This window comes from Dasypus novemcinctus, chromosome 29, assembly GCF_030445035.2.
Source record: "Dasypus novemcinctus isolate mDasNov1 chromosome 29, mDasNov1.1.hap2, whole genome shotgun sequence".
NCBI classification, from domain to species: domain Eukaryota; kingdom Metazoa; phylum Chordata; class Mammalia; order Cingulata; family Dasypodidae; genus Dasypus; species Dasypus novemcinctus.
This window is the reverse complement of record NC_080701.1, coordinates 375,076-394,885: the sequence shown is the minus strand read 5'-3', so window position 1 is coordinate 394,885 and position 19,810 is coordinate 375,076. Positions and strand designations below refer to the sequence as shown.

Here is a 19,810-nt window from a genome sequence, read left to right as displayed (position 1 = left end):
TAGCATACAATTGTTCACATTATTCTTACAATCCTTTAAATTTCTGTAAGATCAGTTGTAGTGCCCCCCTTTTATTTTGGATATTAGTTATCTGCATCTTTTTTCATTTCACTGTAGCTAAAGATGGGTCAATTTAATCTTTTCAAAGAAACAACTTTTGGTCTCATTGATTCTCTTTACTGTTTCTCTATTTCATTTATCTCTGGTCTAATCTTTCTTTCCTTTCTTCAATTTATGTTAGGTTTAACTTGCTTTTCTTTTTCTAGTTCCTCCACTTTTAAAGTGAGATCTCTGATTTGACAACTTTTTTTTTTTGTATTTTTTAAACAGTTGAAAAAAACATATTTCTCAAATGTGCTAGATACATATAGATTTTCTTTTTTTAAATCATACAATATGTTATGCACTGTATTTGGCTCATACTAACACAATCATACAGTATTCGTCTCTTTGTATCTGACTTCCTTTGCTCCACATATTGTCCTCCAGGTTCATCCATGTTGTCTTATGCTTTACAACTTCAGTTCTTCTTACAGCTGCATAATATTCCATCATGTGAATACACTACAGTTTGTTTATCCATTTGTTGGCTGATAGACACCGGGTTGTTTTCAACTTATGGCAGTCGTGAATAAGAACACTGTGAAGACAGGTGTGCACATGTCTGTTCGTGTCACTGCTCTCAGTTCTTCTGGATATGACCCAGTAGTGGTATTGCAGGGTCACATGGCAAGTCGATTTTCAACTTCTTTAGGGGCTGCCAAACAGTCCTCCACAGTGGCTGTACCATTCTACATTTCCACCAACAGTGAATAAATGTTCCTATCTCTCCACATCCTCTCCAAGACTTGTAGTTCTCCGTCTAATGGTCTAGAATAGTGGCTGTTCTGATAGGTATGAAATGGTACCTCATTATAATTTTGGTTTCCATTTCCTTAATCAGTAGTGATGATGAGTATTTTTTTTTCGTTTTTTGGTTTTTTTTTTTCTGTATTTCTTCTTTGGCCAAATGTCTACTCAAGGCTTTTGCCCATTTTTTGGTTGGGTCATTTGTCTTTTTATTGTTGAGTTGTAACATCTTTTTATATATCCTGGATATTAAACCATTACTGGACATGTGATTTCTAAATATATTCTCCCATTGAGATGGTTGGCTTTTTACCCTTTTGACCAAGTCCTGTGAGGCGCAAAAAGGTTTAATTTCGAGGAGATCCCATTCATCTATTTTTCCTTTTATTGCATGTGCTTTGGGTGTAAGATCCAAGAAACCACCACCTACTACAAATTCTTAAAGATGTTTCCCTACATTTTCTTCCAGTAGTTTTATGGTCCTGGCTTTTATATTTAGGTCTTTGATCCATTTTGAGTTGATTCTTGTATAAGGAATGAGATAGGGGTCCTCTTTCATTCTTTTGGTTGTGGATATCCAGTTCTCCCAGCACCATTTGTCAAAGAGATTGTTTTGTCCTGTTAACATGGACTTGGTTTGTCCAAAACAAGTTGACCATGTAAGTAAGGGTTTTTTTAATGGATTCTCAATTCTGTTTCATTGATGGATTTGTCTATCTTTATGGCAATACCATGCTGTTTTGACCACTGTAGCTTTGTATATGTTTCAAGGGCAGGCAGTGAAATTCCATGTTGCTCTTCTTCTTTATAACTCTTTTGGCTATTTGGGTATACTTCCCCTTCCAAGTGAATTTAGTAATTTCCTTTTCTAATTCTGTAAAGTAGGCTTTTGGAATTTTGATTGATATTGCATTGAATCTATAAATCAGTTTGGGAAGGATTGACATTTTCACAATATTTAGTCTTCCCATCCATGAACAGAGTGTCTTTGCATTTGTTTAGGTCTTCATTGATTTCTTTTAGCATTGTTTTGTAGTTTTCTGCATGTAGATCCTGTACTTCTCAGACTCAATTAATTTCTAGGTATTTGAGTCTTTTTGTTGCTATTGTAAATGAAATCTTATCCCTGATTTCCTCCTTAGATTGTTCAGTACTAGTGTACAAAATATTACTGATTTTTGCATGTTGATCTTGTATCCTGCCATATTGCTGAACTCATTTAGTAGCTTAAGTAGCTTTGTTGTGGAAACTTAACAATTTCCTATTTTGCTACATTTAATTTTTTTTTTCTTGTCTAATTGCCCTAGCCAGAACTTCTAGCACAATACTGAGTAACAGTGGTGACAGTAGGCATCCTTGTATTAGGAAAGAAAGCTTTTACCATTCCCCATTGAGTATGATGTTGGCTGTGGGTTTTTCATATATGCCCTTTATCATATTAAGGAATTTTCCTTCTATTCCTATCTTTTGAAGTGTTTTTTATCAAAAAAGGATGCTAGGTTTCGTCAAAAGCCTTTTCTGCATTGATTGAGATGACCTTGTGGTTTTTTCCCTTCAATTTGTTAATGTGGTTTATTACGTTAATTGATGTTCTATTGTTGAACCAGTCTTGCATACCAGGAATAAATCCCACTTGGTCATGGTGTATAATTCTTTTGATATGCTATTAGATTTGATTTGTAAGTATTTTCTTGAGAATTTTTGCATCTATGTTCATTAGAGAGATTGGTCTGTAATTTTCTTTTCTTGTAGTGTCTTTATCTGGCTTTGATATTAGGGTGATGTTGCCTTCATAAAATGTGTTGGGTAATTTTCCCTCCTCTTCAATTTTTTGGAAGAGTTTAAACAGGATTGGTGTTAATTCTTTTTGAAATGCTTGGTAAAATTCACCTGTGAAGCCATCTGTTTTGAAGTTTTCTTTGCTGGGTTTTATTGTTTTTTAAAGATTTATTTATTTAATCCCCTTTGTTGTTTTTGTGCTCGTTGTCTGATCTTTGTTTCCATTTGCTGTGTATTCTTCTGTGTCTGCTTGTCTTCTTTGCTATAGGTGGCACCGGGAACCAATTCTGGGACCGTTCAGAGTAGGAGAGAGGCATTCAATCTCTTGCATCATCTCAGCTCCCTGGTCTGCTGCATCTCTTATTGTCTCTCCTCTGTGTCTCTTTTTGTTGTATCATCTTGCTACACTAGCTCTCTGCACGGGCCACATTCCGCATGCGCCAGCACTTGGTGTGGGCCTGCTCTCCACTCAAGCCATCTTGCCACATGGGTCAGCTTGTCTTCACCAAGAGGCCCCAGGAATTGAACCCTGGACCTCTATGGGAGATGGGAGCCCAGTCGCTTGAGCCACATCCACTTCCTGCTGGGATTTTTGATGATGGATTCAATCTCTTTAAATGTGATTGGTTTAAGTTCTTGTATTTCTTGTAGTGTTAGTGTAGGCTATTTGTGCATTTCAAGGTATTTGTCCATTTCCTCTAGGTTGTCTAGTTGGTTGGCATACAGTTTCTCACAATATCCTCTTATGATCCTTTTCATTTCTGTGGGTTAAGTCATAACTTCCCCCCTTTCATTTCTGATTGTATTTATTTGCATCTTCTCACAATTTTTCTATTTAGTCTAGCTATGGGCTTGTCAATTTTACTGATCTCAAAGATCCAGCTTTTGGTTTTACTGATTTTCTCTATTTTTGTCTTTGTTGTTCTCAATTTCATTTACTTTTTCTCTAATCTTTATTATTTCTTTCCTTCTGCTTTCTTTGGGACTAGTTTGCTGTTCTTTTTCTAGTTTCTCTAGTTGTTTAGTTAAAACTTTTGAGTTTAGCTCTTCTTTTTTTAATATAGGTGTTTAGGGCTATAACTTTTCCTCTCAAGATTGCCTTCACTGTATCCCATAAGCTTTGATAAGTTGTGTTATTTTCATTTGTTTCAATATATTTACTGATTCCACTTGCAATTTCTTCTTTGACCCACTGATCATTTAGGAGTGTGTTGTTTAGCCTCCACAATTTGTGAATTTACTTTTTTCTTGTCTATTCTTGATTTCCAGTTCCATTCTATATGATCTGAGAAGGTGCTTTGTATAATTTCAAACTTTTTATATTTATTAAGAGCTTCATTGTGCCCTAACATGTGATCGACCTTGGAGAAATATCCATGGGCACTTGAGAAGAATGTACAACCCACTGAGTTTGGATGCAGAGTTCTGAATATGTCTGTTAGGCCTAACTTGTTTATCATATTTTTCAACTTCTCTGTTTTTGTTGATCAACTACACAGAGGTCCAGTTGTTCTATCTAATGATGTGAGTGGGGTGTTGAAGTCTCCAATGATTATTGTAGAGCTGTTTCTCCCTTCAGTTTTGCCAGAGTTTATCTCATGTATTTTGGGGCACCCTGGTTGGATATTTATGACTGTTATAGCTTCCTGATGAATTGTCCCTTTTATTAATGTACAATGGCCTTCTGTATCCCTTATAATTTTTTTGCATTTAAAGTCTGTTTTGTCCGATATTAGTATAGCTATTCCTATTTTTTGGTTTCAATTTATGTGGAGTATCTTTTTCCAACGTTTTACTTTCAGCTGTTTTGTATTGTTGGGTCTAAGGCGAGTTTCTTGTAAGCAGCATATGGATGGCTCATGGTTTTTATCCATTCTATCAGCCTGTATCTTGGGGAGTTTAACCATTCACTTTCAATGGTATTACTGTGAATGCATTGTTTACTTCCACCATTTTGGTTTTCATGTCATATCATACTTTTGTTTTTTTCACTCTTTTGGTTGTTCTTTCTGCTATTCTCTAATCTTCTGCAGGCCTGCCTCTCCCTTTTCTTCCAGGTTCTAAGGCTTCCTTTAATATTTCCTGCAAAGGTGGATGCTTTTTATGAACTCTCTCAGTTTCTGTTTGTTATTATTTTATACTTACCTTCATATTTGAAGGACAAATTTCCTGGATAAAGAATTCTCAGCTGGCAGTTTTTCTCTTTCAGAACCTAATTGTATCACAACACTGTCTTCTTGCCGCCATTGGTTCTGATGAGATATCTGTGCTAAGTCTTAGTGGCTGTCCCTTGTATGTGATGGTTTCCTGCTTCTTTGCTTCTCTGAGAATTTTCTCTTTGACATTTGACATTCTGAGCAGTATGTCTTGGAGTAGGTCTATTTGGATTTATTCTGATTGGGGTATGGTACACTTCTTGGATATATAAGTTCATTTCTTTCTTGAGAGTTGGGAGATTTTCTGCTATTATTTCCTCAAATACTCTTTCTTCCCCTTTTTTCCTTCTTTTCTCCTTCTGGAACTCCCATGATACATATGTTGTTGAATTTGGGGTTGCCATTCAACTCTCTGAGACCCTGCACAATTTTTTTCCATTCTTTTCTCTCAATTTCAGCTGTTCTGACTTTGGTATCACATATTCTTTCTTCTATTATTTCAAGTCCGCTGTTGTATGCCTCTAATATGTTTATCATCTCACCTATTATGTCTTTTATTCCCATGAGCTCTGTTACTTTTCTGTTCAGGATTTCATTCTCTTCTTTGTGCTCGCTCAATGTCTTTTTTTTTCTTCATTTTTTAAATATTACATTCAAAAAATATGAGGTCCCCATACACCCCCACCCCCCTCACCTCACTACTCCCCCTGTAGCAACATTCTACTCCATCATCATGAGACATTCATTGCATTTGGTGAATACGCCTCTGAGCATCGCTGTACCTCATGGTCAGTGGTCCACATCATAGCCCATACTCTCTCATGTTCCATCCAGGGGGCCATGGGAGGACCTACCATGTCCAGTAATTGTCCCTGCATTACCACCCAGGACAACTCCAAGTCCCAAAAATGCCTCCACATCTCATCTCTTCCTCCCATTTCCCACACCCAGCAGCCACCATGGCCACTTTCTCCACACCAATGCCACATTTTCTCCGATTACTAATCACAATAGTTCATGAATAGAATATCAGTAAGTCCACTCTAATCCATATTCTATTCCTCCATCCTGTGGACCTTGGATTGGTTGTGTCCATTCCACATCTATGTCAAGAGGGGGCTTAAATTCCACATGGATGCTGGATGCAATCCTCCTGCTTTCAGTTGTAGGCACTCTTGGCTCCATGGTGTGGTGGTTAACCTTCTTCAATTCCTTGTTAGCTGAGTGGGGTAAGTCCAATAAACCAGAGTGTAGGAGCTGAAGTCTGTTGAGGCTCAGGGCCTGGCTATCATATGGTCAGTCCAGAGATTCAGATCCCCTGGGTATATATTAAACCACAGCACCAACTACAATTCTGGTAAGTAACAGGAAAGGCTTGTGAAAAGAGATCATATTTGAGTCCAGCTCCATCACACAGAAACACCAACTCCAAAGAAGGGCCAATGGACATGGCACTGAACTCCATCTGCCATGACCATAAAACCTGTGGGGTCTCTGTAGCCTTCAGAAGAACCAATACCTGGGGTTGTATCTACTGCTCAGGTGTGCATAAGGGCAACCCCTCTGATAACCTCCCGGCTCTTTTTCAGAGACTCATAGCCATATAAACTCATTTGTTCTTTCCATTTCCCCCTTGATTTAGGTCAAAAAGCATTTTTAACTCCTGTTATTATATGTAAACAGAGATATTCTGCTGGTCCGAGTTGAACCTTTTATTCAAGGTCATTTTCTAGTTACATCATCAGCTGGTACTTGGTAGTAATCCCTCAACACCAGGGAGGCTCATCCCTGGGAGTCATGTCCCATGCTGGGGGGGAAGGCAACGCATTTATATGCTGAGTTTGGCTTCGAGACAGGCCACATTTGAGCAACACGGAGGCTCTCAGGAGGTAACTCTTAGGCACACTGCTGCTCTAGGCCTTGTTCTTATTTCAGGTGCACAGGCTCACAAGCATAGTCATTAGTATCATGGGCTCATTGTTGGGCCTTAATTCTTTTTTGGTCTTTGCTGTTGCACTTGGGGGATTATTGCTGTTCCTTTAGGGACGTGATAGAGCTCCCCTGGCTAGGAACTCAGCACTCCCTCAGTTGTTGTTTTTAATTGTTTCCACTATGAAAATATCCAAACATTTTTATGTACCCTGGATATATGCCCCATAGAACTCCCTGCCAACCATGTGTCCCCTGTCAATAACATCCCACACCAGTATTCCTCCGCTGCCATTGTTGAACCTCTCTGTGATCCAAAACTTCCTGAAAAGTGAAGCCCAATATATTGCCAGGTTTCATTAATAGTAAAATGGAATACAGCAATGAGTTTAAAGGTTAGATATAGAATACATATTAATTTGGAAAAATTCTACATCCTGTCTTTTTCTTTTCTTTTTTCTAATTATTAAGCTTATTTCACAAGAGTTTTAGATCACAGTAATTCATATATACAATATACAGTACTCCCACATATCCAACATAAAACGTTTTCCCTTCCACAGCAATAATCTTTTAACATATTCATACCATATTCACTGAAACTGATGTACAGATATTGAGACAATAGCTTTCAAACAAGGTAACATTTGTGTTTACATTGTGGTTTATATTTTAGACTATACAATTTTCTAAATTTTTAGTTATCTTATGTTTTACATTATGATTTACATTTTAGCCTATCAGCCCCTATATATTTTTGGTGTAATTTTACATGTCTTATATCCATCCTTGCGTACTCTTGTGAAACACTTCTATTACCCACACAGTTACATTGGTTCCATCTATTCAATACCTATTTCCCCCTCCCCTTAGGGCCCGCAGTGACAGTCAATCTTCATTTCTTGAAGAGCCATGTTCAGAGATACTTGCAATAGTGTTGAGGGCTTGACATGCTCAACTGCCCTAATGCCCTGGGAGCCACCATTTCTCTTAAGAGATACAGTTCCCTCTATTTGATGGCATCAGTCCTCCCCAGGATGTGGGTATACCTTCACTCTCATTATATGGGTCTCTACTCAATGATATAACCCACTCTGGCAAAATGAGCATTCACATATTCCCTAGGAGTCTGTCCTGCATCAGATTATCCCCTTTAAGTATCTTTAACAGGTAACTTTCCTTATTATATTTTTGAAGAGGTTTTCTCAGCATTATACTCTCAACGAACACCTGACAATCTCCTATGTTCATATGTTGTCCCACCCTCCCCCCAATTTCTTGGGCAATATTACCCATTCTCCCATCCCTAGCCCCCCTCAAGCCCACAAAGCGCCACCCAAAGGTAACCCTATGCCCTCATTTTATCCCTTCCTTGTACACATACTTACCTCCAGCTTATCATAGATTTCACCCATGTAGATGTCAGCTTACATCCTTCCTCTACCCCCCGATCTCCTGTAAGCCTATCATCCAGTCTCTAGCTCTCTGAAGCAGCTTGGTTTACTTATTTCATATCATTGAGGTCATGTAGTATTTGTACTTCAATTTCTGGGTTGTTTCACTCAACATAAGGTTTTCAAGATTCATCCATGTTATCACGTGTGTTTGTAATATATTTGTTCTTAAAGCTGAGTAGTATTCCATTGTATGTATATACCACATTTTATTTATCCATTCATCTGTTGATGGGCATTTGGGTTGATTCCAATTTTTGGCAATAGTGAACAATGCTGCTATGAACACTGGTGTGCATATATCAGTTTGTGTCCTTGTTTTCAGTTCTGCTGGGTATATACCCAGCAGCGCAATTGCTGGGTCATATGGCAAATCTATGGCTAGTTTTTTGAGAAACCGCCAAACTGTCCTCCAGAATGGTTGGATCCTTCTGCATTCCCACCAGCAGTGGTTGAGTGTTCCCATTCCTCCACATCCTCTCCAGCATTTGTAGTCTTCTGTTTTTTTCATAGCTGCCAATCTTATGGGAGTAAGATGGTGTCTTATTGTAGTTTTGATTTGCATTTCCCTGATAGCTAGAGATTTGGAGCATTTTTTCATGTGCTTTTTAGCCATTTGTATTTCTTCTTTGGAGAAGTGTCTGTTTAAATCTTTTTCCCATTTTTTAAATCAGTTGTTTATCTTTTTATTTTCAAGATATAGGAGTTCTTTATATATGCAAGTTATAAGTCTCCTATCTGATATATGGTTACCAAATATTTTCTCCCATTGTGTAGGCTCCCTTTTCACTATCTTGACAAACTCCTTTGAGGTGCAGAATGCTTTAATTTTGAGGAGGTCCATTTATTGATTTGTTCTTTTGCTGCTCGTGCTTTTGGTGTGAAGTTCATGAAGCCATTTCCTATTACAAGGTCTTGTATATCCTTCCCTACACTGCTTTCCAAAGTCTTTATGGTCATGGCTCTTACATTTAGGTCTTTGATCCATCTTGAGTTGATTTTTGTGTAAGGTGTGAGATGGTAATCCTCTTTCATTCTTTACGTATGGCTATCCAGTTCTCCAGGCACCATTTGTTGAATAGGCCATTCTCTCCCTGTTGAGAGGGTTTGGTGGCTTTATCGAATATTATATGGCTATATATATGAGGATCTATATCAGAACTCTCAATTCAGTTCCATTGGTCTGTGTGTCTCTCCTTATGCCAATACCATGCTGTTTTCACTACTGTAGCTTTGTAATATGTTTTGAAGTCAGGTAGTGTGCTTCCTCCAATTTCATTTTTCTTTTTCAATATGTCTTTGGCTATTCGGGGCCTCTTTCCTTTCCAAATAAATTTCATAGTTAGTTTTTCTAGTTCCTTAAAGAATGCTGTGTTGATTTTTACTGGGATTGCACTGAATGTGTAGATCAGTTTTGGTAGGGTAGACATCTTAAGAATATTTAGTCTTCCTATCCATGAACAGGGAATATTCTTCCATTTATTTAGGTCTTCTTTGATTTCCTGGAACAGTCTTGTGTAGCTCTCTGTGTATAAGCTTTTTACATCTTTAGTTAAATTTATTCCTAGGTATTTGATTTTTTTATTTACTATTGTAAATGGTATTTGTTTCTTGATTTCCTCCTGAGCTTGCTCATTATTGGTGTACAGAAATGCTACTGATCTTTGCGCACTGATCTTATAACCTGCGACTTTACTAAACTCATTTATGAGTTCTAGAAGCTTTGTTGTAGACCTCTCAGGGTTTTCTGTGTATAGGATCATGTCATCTGCAAATAATGAAATTTTGACTTCTTCCTTTCCAATTTGAAATCCATTTATATCTGGTTCTTGCCTCAGTGCTCAAGCAAGTACTTCTAAGACAATGTTAAGGGGAGAGAGTGGGCGTCCTTGTCTTGTTCCTGATCTTACAGCGAAGGATTTTAGGATTTCTCCATTGTAAACGATGTTGGCTGTGGGTTTTTCATATATACTCTTTATCATGTTCAAAAAATTTCCTTGTATTCCAATCTTCTGGAGTGTTTTTATCAAGAAAGGGTGCTATATTTTATCAAATGCTTTTTCTGCATCTATAATCATGTGCTTTTTTCCTTCAATCTGTTTATATGGTGCATTACATTGATTGATTTTCTTATGTTGAACCATCCTTGCATACCCGGAATGAATCCCACTTGGTCATGGTGTATAATTCGTTTAATGTGCTGTTGAATATGGTTAGCAAGTATTTTATTGAGGATTTTTGCATCTAGGTTTATTAGAGAAATTGGTCTGTAATTTTCCTTTCTTGTGGTGTCTTTATTTGGCTTTGGTACTAGGGTAATGTTGGCATCATAGAATGAGTTCGGTAATGTTCCTTCTGTTTTGATTTTTTGGAAGAGTTTCAGCAGGATTGGTGTTAGTTCTTTTCGGAATGTATTGTAGAATTCACCTGTGAAGCCGTCTGGCCCTGGGCTCTTCTTAGTTGGGAGGCTTTTAATGACCGATTCTATCTCTTTACTTGTGATTGGTTTGTAGAGATCATCAATTTCTTCTTTTGTCAATATAGGCTGCTTATGTGTTTCTAGGAATTTGTCCATTTACTCTGAATTGTCATTTTTGTTGGAATACAGTTTTTCAAAGTATCCTCTTAGTATAGTCTTTATTTCTGTGGGGTCAGTGGTGATATCTCCTTTCTCATTTCTTATTTTGTGTATTTGCATCTTCTCTCTTTTTTCTTTGTTAGTCTCACTAAGTGTTTGTCAATTTTATTGATCTTCTCAAAGAACCAGCTCTTGTCTTGTTTATCTTTTCAAGTGCTTTCTTATTTTCTATTTCATTTAGTTCTGCTCTTATCTTTGTTCTTTCTTTCTTTCTTCTTCCTGTGGGGTTACTTTGTTTTTTTACTAATTCCTCCAAATGTGCAGTTAGTTCTTCAATTTTTGCTCTTTCTTCTTTTTTGATGTATGAATTTATGGCTATAAATTTCCCTCTCGGTACTGCTTTTGCTGCATCCCATAAATTTTGGTATGTTATGTTATCATCATTAGTTTCAAGGTAGTTACTAATTTCTTTTGAGATTTCCTCTTTGACCCACTGTTTTTCTAAGAGTGTGCTGTTTAATTTCCGTATCTTGGTGTGAAATCTGAGCCTCTGGCCCTTGCAGATTTCCAGCTTCACTCCATTGTGGTCAGAGATATTATTTTGTATGATTTCGATCTTTCTGAATTCATTGAGCCTTTCTTTGTGGCCTAGCATATGGTCTATCTTGGAGAATGTTCCATGTGCACTTGAGAAAAATGTATATACTGCCGTATTTGGGTGTAATGATCTGTATATGTCTATTAGATCCAGCTCCTCTAATATACTGTTCAAATATTTTGTTTCTTTAGTGATTCTCTTTTGGGATGTTCTGTCCAAAGTTGATAGTGGTGTATTAAAATCTCCCACTATAATTGTAGAGGCATCTATTCTTTCACTTAGTTTTTCCAGTGTTTGCCTCAGGTATTTGGAGGCGCCCTTGTTAGGAGCATACATATTTATGATTGTTTGTTCTTCTTGAGAGATTGTCCCTTTCACTAATATGTAGTAGCCTTCTTTGTCTCTCACAATTGTTTCACATTTAAAGTCTATTTTGTCTGATATTAATATAGCTACTCCTGCCTTTTTTTGGTTATTGTTTGCTTGTAAGATTGTTTTCTATCCATACACTTTCAGCCTCCATGAATCCCTGGGTCTAAGATGTGTTTGTTGTAGACAACATATAGATGGGTCATATTTCCTTATCCAGTCTCCCAGTCTGAATCTTTTGACAGGTGAGTTTAATCCATTGACATTCAGTTGTTATTACTTTCAAGGAATTATTTATGTTAGCCATATTTTGATTGGACTTGTGTTTGTCATATTTTGGTTATTTTCCTTCTTTTTGTCTTTTTTGTTGCTCTTACACTCTCCTCCAACTCTGCCTCTCCTGTTTTTTCCTTTCTTCCTGCAGAACTCCCTTTAGTATTCCTTGAAGGGGAGGTTTCTTGTTGGCATACACTTTCAATTTCTGTTTATCTGTGAATATTTTGACCTCTACATCATTTTTGAATGCTAGTTTAGCTGGGTAGAGTATTCTTGGTTGGAAATTTTTTTCTTTTAGTACCTTGACGATATCATACCACTGCCTTTTTGCCTCCATGGTTTCAGATGAGAAATCAGCACTTAATCTTATGAAGTCTCCCTTGTATGTGATGGTTTTCTTTTCTCTTGCTGCTTTCAGAATTTTCTCTTTTTCTTGAGCATTGGATAATTTGACAAGTATATGTCTTGGGGTGGGCCTGTTGGGGTTTATGATGTTTGGGGTGCGTTGTGCTTCCTGGACATGTACATCTGTCTCTCTCAGTAGATTTGGGAAGTTTTCAGCCATTATTTCCTTCAACACCCCTTTTGTCCCCTTTCCCTTCTCTTCTCCTTCTGGGATGCCTATAATATGTATGTTTGTGCATTTTGCATTGTCATTCAGGTCCCTAAGTCCTAGCTGGATTTTTTCTATCTTTTTATCGATCAATTCTACTATCTGTTTGATTTCAGATGTACTGTCTTCCACATCGCTAATTCTCTCCTCTTCCTCTTCTAATTTGCTGCTATTTGCTGAGAGTGTATTTTTGATTTCTTGAACTGTGGTGTTCATTCCCATCATATGTTATCTTGCGTATGTCTGCGATTTCCTCTCCAAGTGTTTTCTTCATATTGTTAAACTCTTCCTTTACTTCATTAAGTTTGTCTCTGATATATGGTCTGAGATCTTTAATTACTTGTCCAATGTTCTGCTCCCCTTCCTGGTTTTTAGTTTGTTCATTGGATTCGGCCATGTTTTCCTGATTATTGGTTTGGTTTGTAATTTTTTGTTGCTGTCTGGTCATCATTTTATCTTGACAGGTTTAATCAGTTTCTTAGCCTGTCTAGTCTTGGGGATTAATTAGTTGTTGTTCTTGCGTAAGTGTTATGTCTTCTCTTTGTCACCTTGTTCTTACTCTAATTTCTTGTTGCTGGCTAAGTTCACTTTGAAGGAAAATATTAGGGCCAGGGAAAGAAATTGTGTAAGAAAAGAAAATGTATGGGAAACGGACTTTGGCCCAGTGGTTAGGGCGTCCGTCTACCACATGGGAGGCCCGCGGTTCAAGCCCCGGGCCTCCTTGACCCGTGTGGAGCTGGCCCATGCACAGTGCTGATGCGCGCAAGGAGTGCCTGTGCCACACAGGGGTGTCCCCCGCGTAGGGGAGCCCCACGCGCAAGGAGTGCACCCATAAGGAGAGCTGCCCAGCGCGAAGGAGGGAGCAGCCTGCTGAGGAATGGCGCCGCCCACACTTCCCGTGCCGCTGACGACAACAGAAGCGGACAAAGAAACAAGACGCAGCAAAAAGACACAGAAAACAGACAACTGGGGGAGGGGAGGGGAATTAAATAAATAAAAATAAATCTTTAAAAAAAAAAAAAGAAAATGTGTAAAGTAGTATTGGTAATAAATGTTAACAGAGCAACAGTGTGAGATCTGGGAGAATGGATATTAGATTCATGTAAGTTGTGTAGAGTTATAGCAGTAAGTAGAGTACCTATAATGAGATAGTCAACTGAATATGGACAGGAATATAGTATGAATTAAAAAGCCAGTGTTTTCATGAAAGAGGGAAAGAGAAAAGAAAGACAATAATATCAAGAGTGGATAAAAGAGAGAAAACAGAACAAAGGTATTAGAAATTAAAAGTTAGACAATTTGGGGACTAAAGAAAGGGAGGTGGAATGTAAGAGAGACAGTAGATGATGGAGGATAGCAAGATGTGGGGGAAAGGGGATAGTGTAGGTGGCCAAAATCAATTCACACAGAAACGAGGAAAAGGAGAATGAGGAAACACAGCAAATGTGAGGTGCTCCCTGCAGCACCTATTGTATAAATAAAATAAAATAAAATAAAATAAGAAGAAAAAGAGAGAAAAGAAAAAAAAGAGAAGGAAAAAAAGGGGGTGGGCAAAGAAAAGGGAGGGAAACAAGCAAGAAAAAGAAAAGAAGGAAAAAAAAACCTAAATAAATGAAAAAGGACCTTGGGAGATACAATGGGAGAAAAGACCAGGAGATAATGCAATATTAGCAACCAAGACAATAAAAAAAAAAGAAAAAAGAGAAAAAGAAAAAAAGAAAAAAAACCACAAATGCCAAGGGCTAGGACAATCAAGGACCTCAGATGAACCTCAGGGATTGGTGGATTCAGGGATGTTGCAGACTCAAGAGGTGTGAGTCTCTGGGGTGTCGGCCACCAGGGTTTAGGGGACACAGACCCTGGGAACCACGCATCCAGTTAACAGGGAGCCTGGGAGCACCGCAGTGCAACACAGCCTTCAGGGATCCCCGCAGCTGGGCGCCAGCCCTAGGGGGAGGGGTCACGCCCACAAACTCTCACCTCTTTGTCAGAAACCCAAAATTCCACCTCTCACAAGAGTCTCTTCTGTCACTGTCTCACCAAATAGACTTCAGGACACCTCCCGCCCTGCAAGCCCCCAAAACAGCCTTCTGGGGCGCCACTGCACTACAAACAATTCAGGGACTGCCGCAGATGGGCCGCCAGCCCTAGGGGGAGGGGCTCCAGCCATAAACTCTGACCTCCGTGTAAGAAACCCAAAATTCCATCTCTCACAAGAATCTCCTCCATCACTGTCTCACCAAATTGACTTCCAGACACCTCCCACCCTGCAAGCCCCCGAACAGCCTGCTCAGGGCTTGGGAACTCCCCAGCGCAGCAAAGCCTCCAGGAATCGCCACTGCTGGGCCACCAGCCCCAGGGGGAAGCGTCCTGCGCGCAGCCCCGATCTCTGTGAAAGAGACCCAGAATTCTACCTTTTACAAGAATCTTCTCTGTCACCGTCCCACTAAATCGACGTCCAGACACCTCCTGCTCTGCAAACACCCAAAACAGCCTGGTCCAGCAGGACTCCAACCCTACTCAGCCGCTTCTTTGCAGGAGATTATGAGGTGCATTCACTCAGATGCCATCTTGCCCCGCCTCTTCAATGTCTTCTTTATGCAGTTTATCTCTTTAGCCATTTTGTCTTTCAACTCAATTTGATTTTGGAAATTTGTGTGCATCTAATTCATTTTCTCAAAGTCTGTGTCTCTTCTGGGGCTTTGAAATATTCCTTTTCTTGGGCCATGTTTTCCATTTTCTTAGTATAGCTTGTAATTTTTTGCTGATGTTTAGGCATCTGATTAGGATGTAGTTTACTCAGATGCTCAATTTTTCTTTTGTAGGGATTTAGGTTGTGTGTTTGGTTTTTTATTCTTGGCTCAACCTGGATCATTATCTGCCTGTTATTTGCTCAAAACTGGGCTCTGGACCCAGAAAATTGGTCCAGACCCACTTCCTAGGGCCTTGGGGAGGGAGGCTTTAAAGGTGGGCAAACACATGTTGGATTAAGATGGCGGGCAATGTCTGTGAGGGTTAAGACTTTCTCCTTCCTTTTTTTCTTATATATAATTATTTCTTAATGGAAAAAAAGGTGGGCAAAAGCCTCTCCAACGTATTTTTAATTTCCTTGGTCTGGCAGCAGATGGCGCTCTTTGGCAGCGCTCAGTTCAATGCCTGGTTGGGCTGTATTTGTAACAACGCAGACTGGATCAATGTGACAGAGCTTCCTGCCTGAGGCTAAGAACCTTGTAATTCAGAGTCTCAGAGACAGTTCTCCAGCCTTCTCTGGCATCCCCCTCCTTTTCCCCCAAGTAGGAACTATTTCCATGCCCCTCTGAGTCCTCAACAGTCAGTCCTGGTTAGTAGAGGAGACTGGAGGCTTGTCCATCTTTAGCCCATCGCTGGCTCCAATGGTGCGGCCCCACCGGCCTGGAGGGGCTCCGGGGCACAGCAGACCAGATTCATGGGTCAGGAGCTGAGGCAGCCTCAGGCTGTGTCCCTCTCTCTCCTCTTTCCCCCTTTGTCTGCAGTCACAGGCCTAGAGGCCCAAGAATTCTCAAGTGTCTTTAGTGTGGGGGATGGTGCCGGCAGCATCTGCCGCTGGTTTCAACTCACTGTCCTGTCATCCAGATTCCTCTCCTTTGTCCCTCTCTCCTCTGGGAGGTGTCCCGTCTTTACCTGGTGTCCTAAACCCTAGATGATCTTTTTTCCAGGGTGTTTCAGCTTGTCCTTTATTTTTCTGGAGAAGACAGTCTCATGTCTTTCTAGTCTGCCATCTTTCTGGAAGTCTCTGTTTTTAATATTAACATTCATAGCTATAAATTTCTGAGAATTGCCTTGACTAAGTCCCAGAAATTTTGGTGTTTTAAAAATTCATCTCAAGATATTTCCTAATTTCCCTGTGATTTCTTCTTTGACTAATTAAGAGTGTATTGTTTAACTTCCACATATTTGTAGATTTTTCCATTTTCCTTCTGTTGTTTCTAGCTTCATTCCATTGTGGTAGGAGAACATACACACATGATTTCAGTGTTTTTGAAAGTTGACTTGTATAATTACAATCTTTTTAAAATTTATTGATACTTACCCAACATGTAGAGGTGTCTCTCTTCAGTTTTGTCAATGTTTGCCCTGTGCATTTTGGGGCTCTGTGACTAGGTGCAGATATATTTATAATTGTTATATCTTAATGGTGGATTGACCCATATTTATTAATATATAGTGTCCTTTGCCTCTTGTAACTTTTGTTTTGCCTAATGTCTATTTGATCAGATATTAGTGCAGCCAACCCAGCTCCCTTTTTGGTTACTATTTGCATGCAATGTATTTTTTTCCATCCTTTCATTTTCATCCTATTTGTATCTTTGGGTCTAAGGTGAGTGTCTTGTAAAAAAACAATAAATATATAGCTGGATCATGCTTTATTATCCATTCTGCCCATCTGCCTTTTAAACAGAGTTTAGTCCATTTACATTCAATGTTATTATTGATAAGGATGGACTTATTTCAGCAGTTTGTTCTTTGTTTCTTGTATACTCATATCTTTTGTCCCTTTTTCCTTCCTTGCAGGCTTCTTTTACATATAACTGATATTTTTTTATATAACTGATTGATTGCGTTCTCATTTCCATTTCTGAATATAGTTTAAATACTTTCTTTGTAGTTACCATGGGGTTTATATTAAGCAACATAAATCCACAACCTACTTATTCAAAATGATACTCAACTAAATAGTACACACAATCTCTGTTCCTCTGTTGTTTTTGTCATACATTATATTTTGCATGTCCATAATGATGTGGGCTATGGGTGGGGGGCTATTTGCCTCTTTGTCAATAACCTGAGCTGTGTGAGCTGCAGCCCTGCCCTTGGTAACCATGGCAACAATTCCTATCCTGGGAAAACAATTTAGCAATGCAAACTCTATAAACTTTAAATATTCAGGGAAAATGCAAACCAAATGTGTTAAAAACTTACATGGAATGTATGAATTTCATTCTAAAAGCTTACCTAGAATGTATGAAGTCCATGCTAAAAACTTACCTAGAATGTGGGGGATTTGTATTAATTCAAGCTTATTGAGCGCTGAAACAAAGAACCATTTAACTCTTCCTCTGTATAAAAAGAACTCTAAAATCATATTCAAGGCTCGGGTTTTAAACGAGACACTCGGAGCCTGGCCGGTCATAAATAAATTCCTTCTTCCTTCCCAAAACTATTACTGAGTCCTGGCCTTTCCATACACAATTATTGAACCTCTCTTGATGTCTATAACAATAACATAAAAATATTATTTCTTATTCAACTTATTCTAAATCTTATGGGAAATACAGAACATAGTTACTTACTGAGGACATATTACCACTGTGGCTTGCACTTCCTCAGGTCATCTTTGTGGAGATCTTTATTTCTTTACCCTGCTCCAAGCTACTGTCTATTGTTCTTTCCTTTCGACCTTCAGAACCCCCTTTAGTATTTCTTGTAACTCTTAGTGACAGACTCAGATTTTTCTTCATCTGTGAATGTCTTCAACATCCCATTTTTGTAGCAATTTTGCTGGATACAGTACTTTCGGCTGGAAGTTTTTTCTTTCAGTACCTTAAATATGCCTTACCGCTGTCTTCTCACCTCCAGTTTCTGATGAGGAATCAGCACTTAATCTTATTGCAGATCCCTTGTATGTGATTATTCACATCTTTGCTGCTTTCAGAATTCTCTCTTTATCTTTGGATAAAAACTCCTGTTTGGAATTCACTGGCCTTCTTGGATGTGTATATTCCTGGCTTTCATTCGATTTGAGGTGTTTTCAGCCATTACTTCCTCAAATATTCTCTCTGCTCCTTTCTCCTTCTCCTTTCCTGCTGGGGCTTCCGTAATGTGTACATTGGTCTGCTTCCTAGTGTCCACAGGTCCACCAGGTTCTGTTCACTTTTTCACGCTTTTCTCTAGCTGCTCTTCAGACGATGATTCCAACCGGCCTTCCAGTTTGCTAATTCTTTCTACTGCATGTTTCAAATGTGCTGTTGATCATCTCAAGTATATTTTTAATCTGTTATTGTTTTTATTCATCCCCAAAAGTTCTGTTATCCTTTTTTTAACTTTTTTTTCTTGTTCATACATCTTGATTCCATCTATAGTTCTATGTCCGTGTTTTCCTTTAGCTCATTGAATTTAGATTTACTGGAGGTCGTTGGTTAGTTCCAGTGTCTGTGCTTCCTCTGTTGTCTTCATTTGTGCCCCTGAATTGACCACCCCTTCCTGTTTCTTTGTAGGACTTTGATGTTGTCTGGCATTTGGTTATTCTGATGTGCTAACTCTGGAAGTCAGTTTCTCCTTTTGGCCTTAGGTTTTAGTGTAGACTGGCTATGTGTTAGGGCTGCTCTTCAGCGTTTGGCCTGGTTTATACAGAACCTTTAGAACAGCCCCTGGTTAGCAGCTTGACTTTCTCAGGTTTTTCTGGGCCTGCATCTCGCCCTGGGTGTGCAGTCACTTTCAGGATCGCCCTCTAATGGATGGGTTTTTTCCTCCAGGAGAGGACGTCCTCTGTTCTGCCCCTGCACTCTTTCAGCCCTGGACCTGCTCTGCCATTCCGCGCTCTGCTCCGCTCTGCTTCCCCTCCCTGCAGGTTGACTCCCCAGTTAGGGGGGTCAGGACCTGTGAGTCTGTCTGCACAGGGCCGGATGTGGTCCACACAGGTGCACCAGCAAACAGGGTCCAGGCTGGGAGTGTGGACAACTTGCCAGAAGAGTCCAGGCATTGTTTTACACCACTACCTTGATGACCTTGGCAGCTTTTAAAAATTCCAAACCCCAGGCCGTATATCAGAACAATTAAACAATGATTGCTGGAGTGGGGACCTGATTATTTGTTGAGGCTTCTCAGGGAAAATTCTAATGTGCAGGCAAGTTTAGAAACCATCGAATTAACATATTTTGCTTGACATTAAAATTTCTAAAGCTTCAAATCCACATTAACACACAAATATAGGAACATAGCACACTACTGAATATAACAGACATTTTAAATTTTTACTATTACTCCACTCTATTAATATGGATAATAGTTATTTTTTTTTAAATCTAAATGGTCTCTGTATTACACTGACTTCCAAACCAAGTCAATTTCACTAAGTAAACCCTGGGTTAAAAAACTATTCTGAAATGTGGTTTCTGTTCACCCTGAATAAAATAACAAAACAAACAGAATGCAGTCTTACCTACTGTTCCA

General features: G+C 39.0%; 1 protein-coding gene across 4 annotated transcripts in view; it reads left to right on the top strand.

Moving 5' to 3' along the window:
- Window positions 1–19,810, top strand: part of LRP2BP (LRP2 binding protein) — a 53,550-nt gene that overhangs the window by 30,292 nt on the left and 3,448 nt on the right. The gene's annotated exons all lie outside the window — the stretch shown is intronic.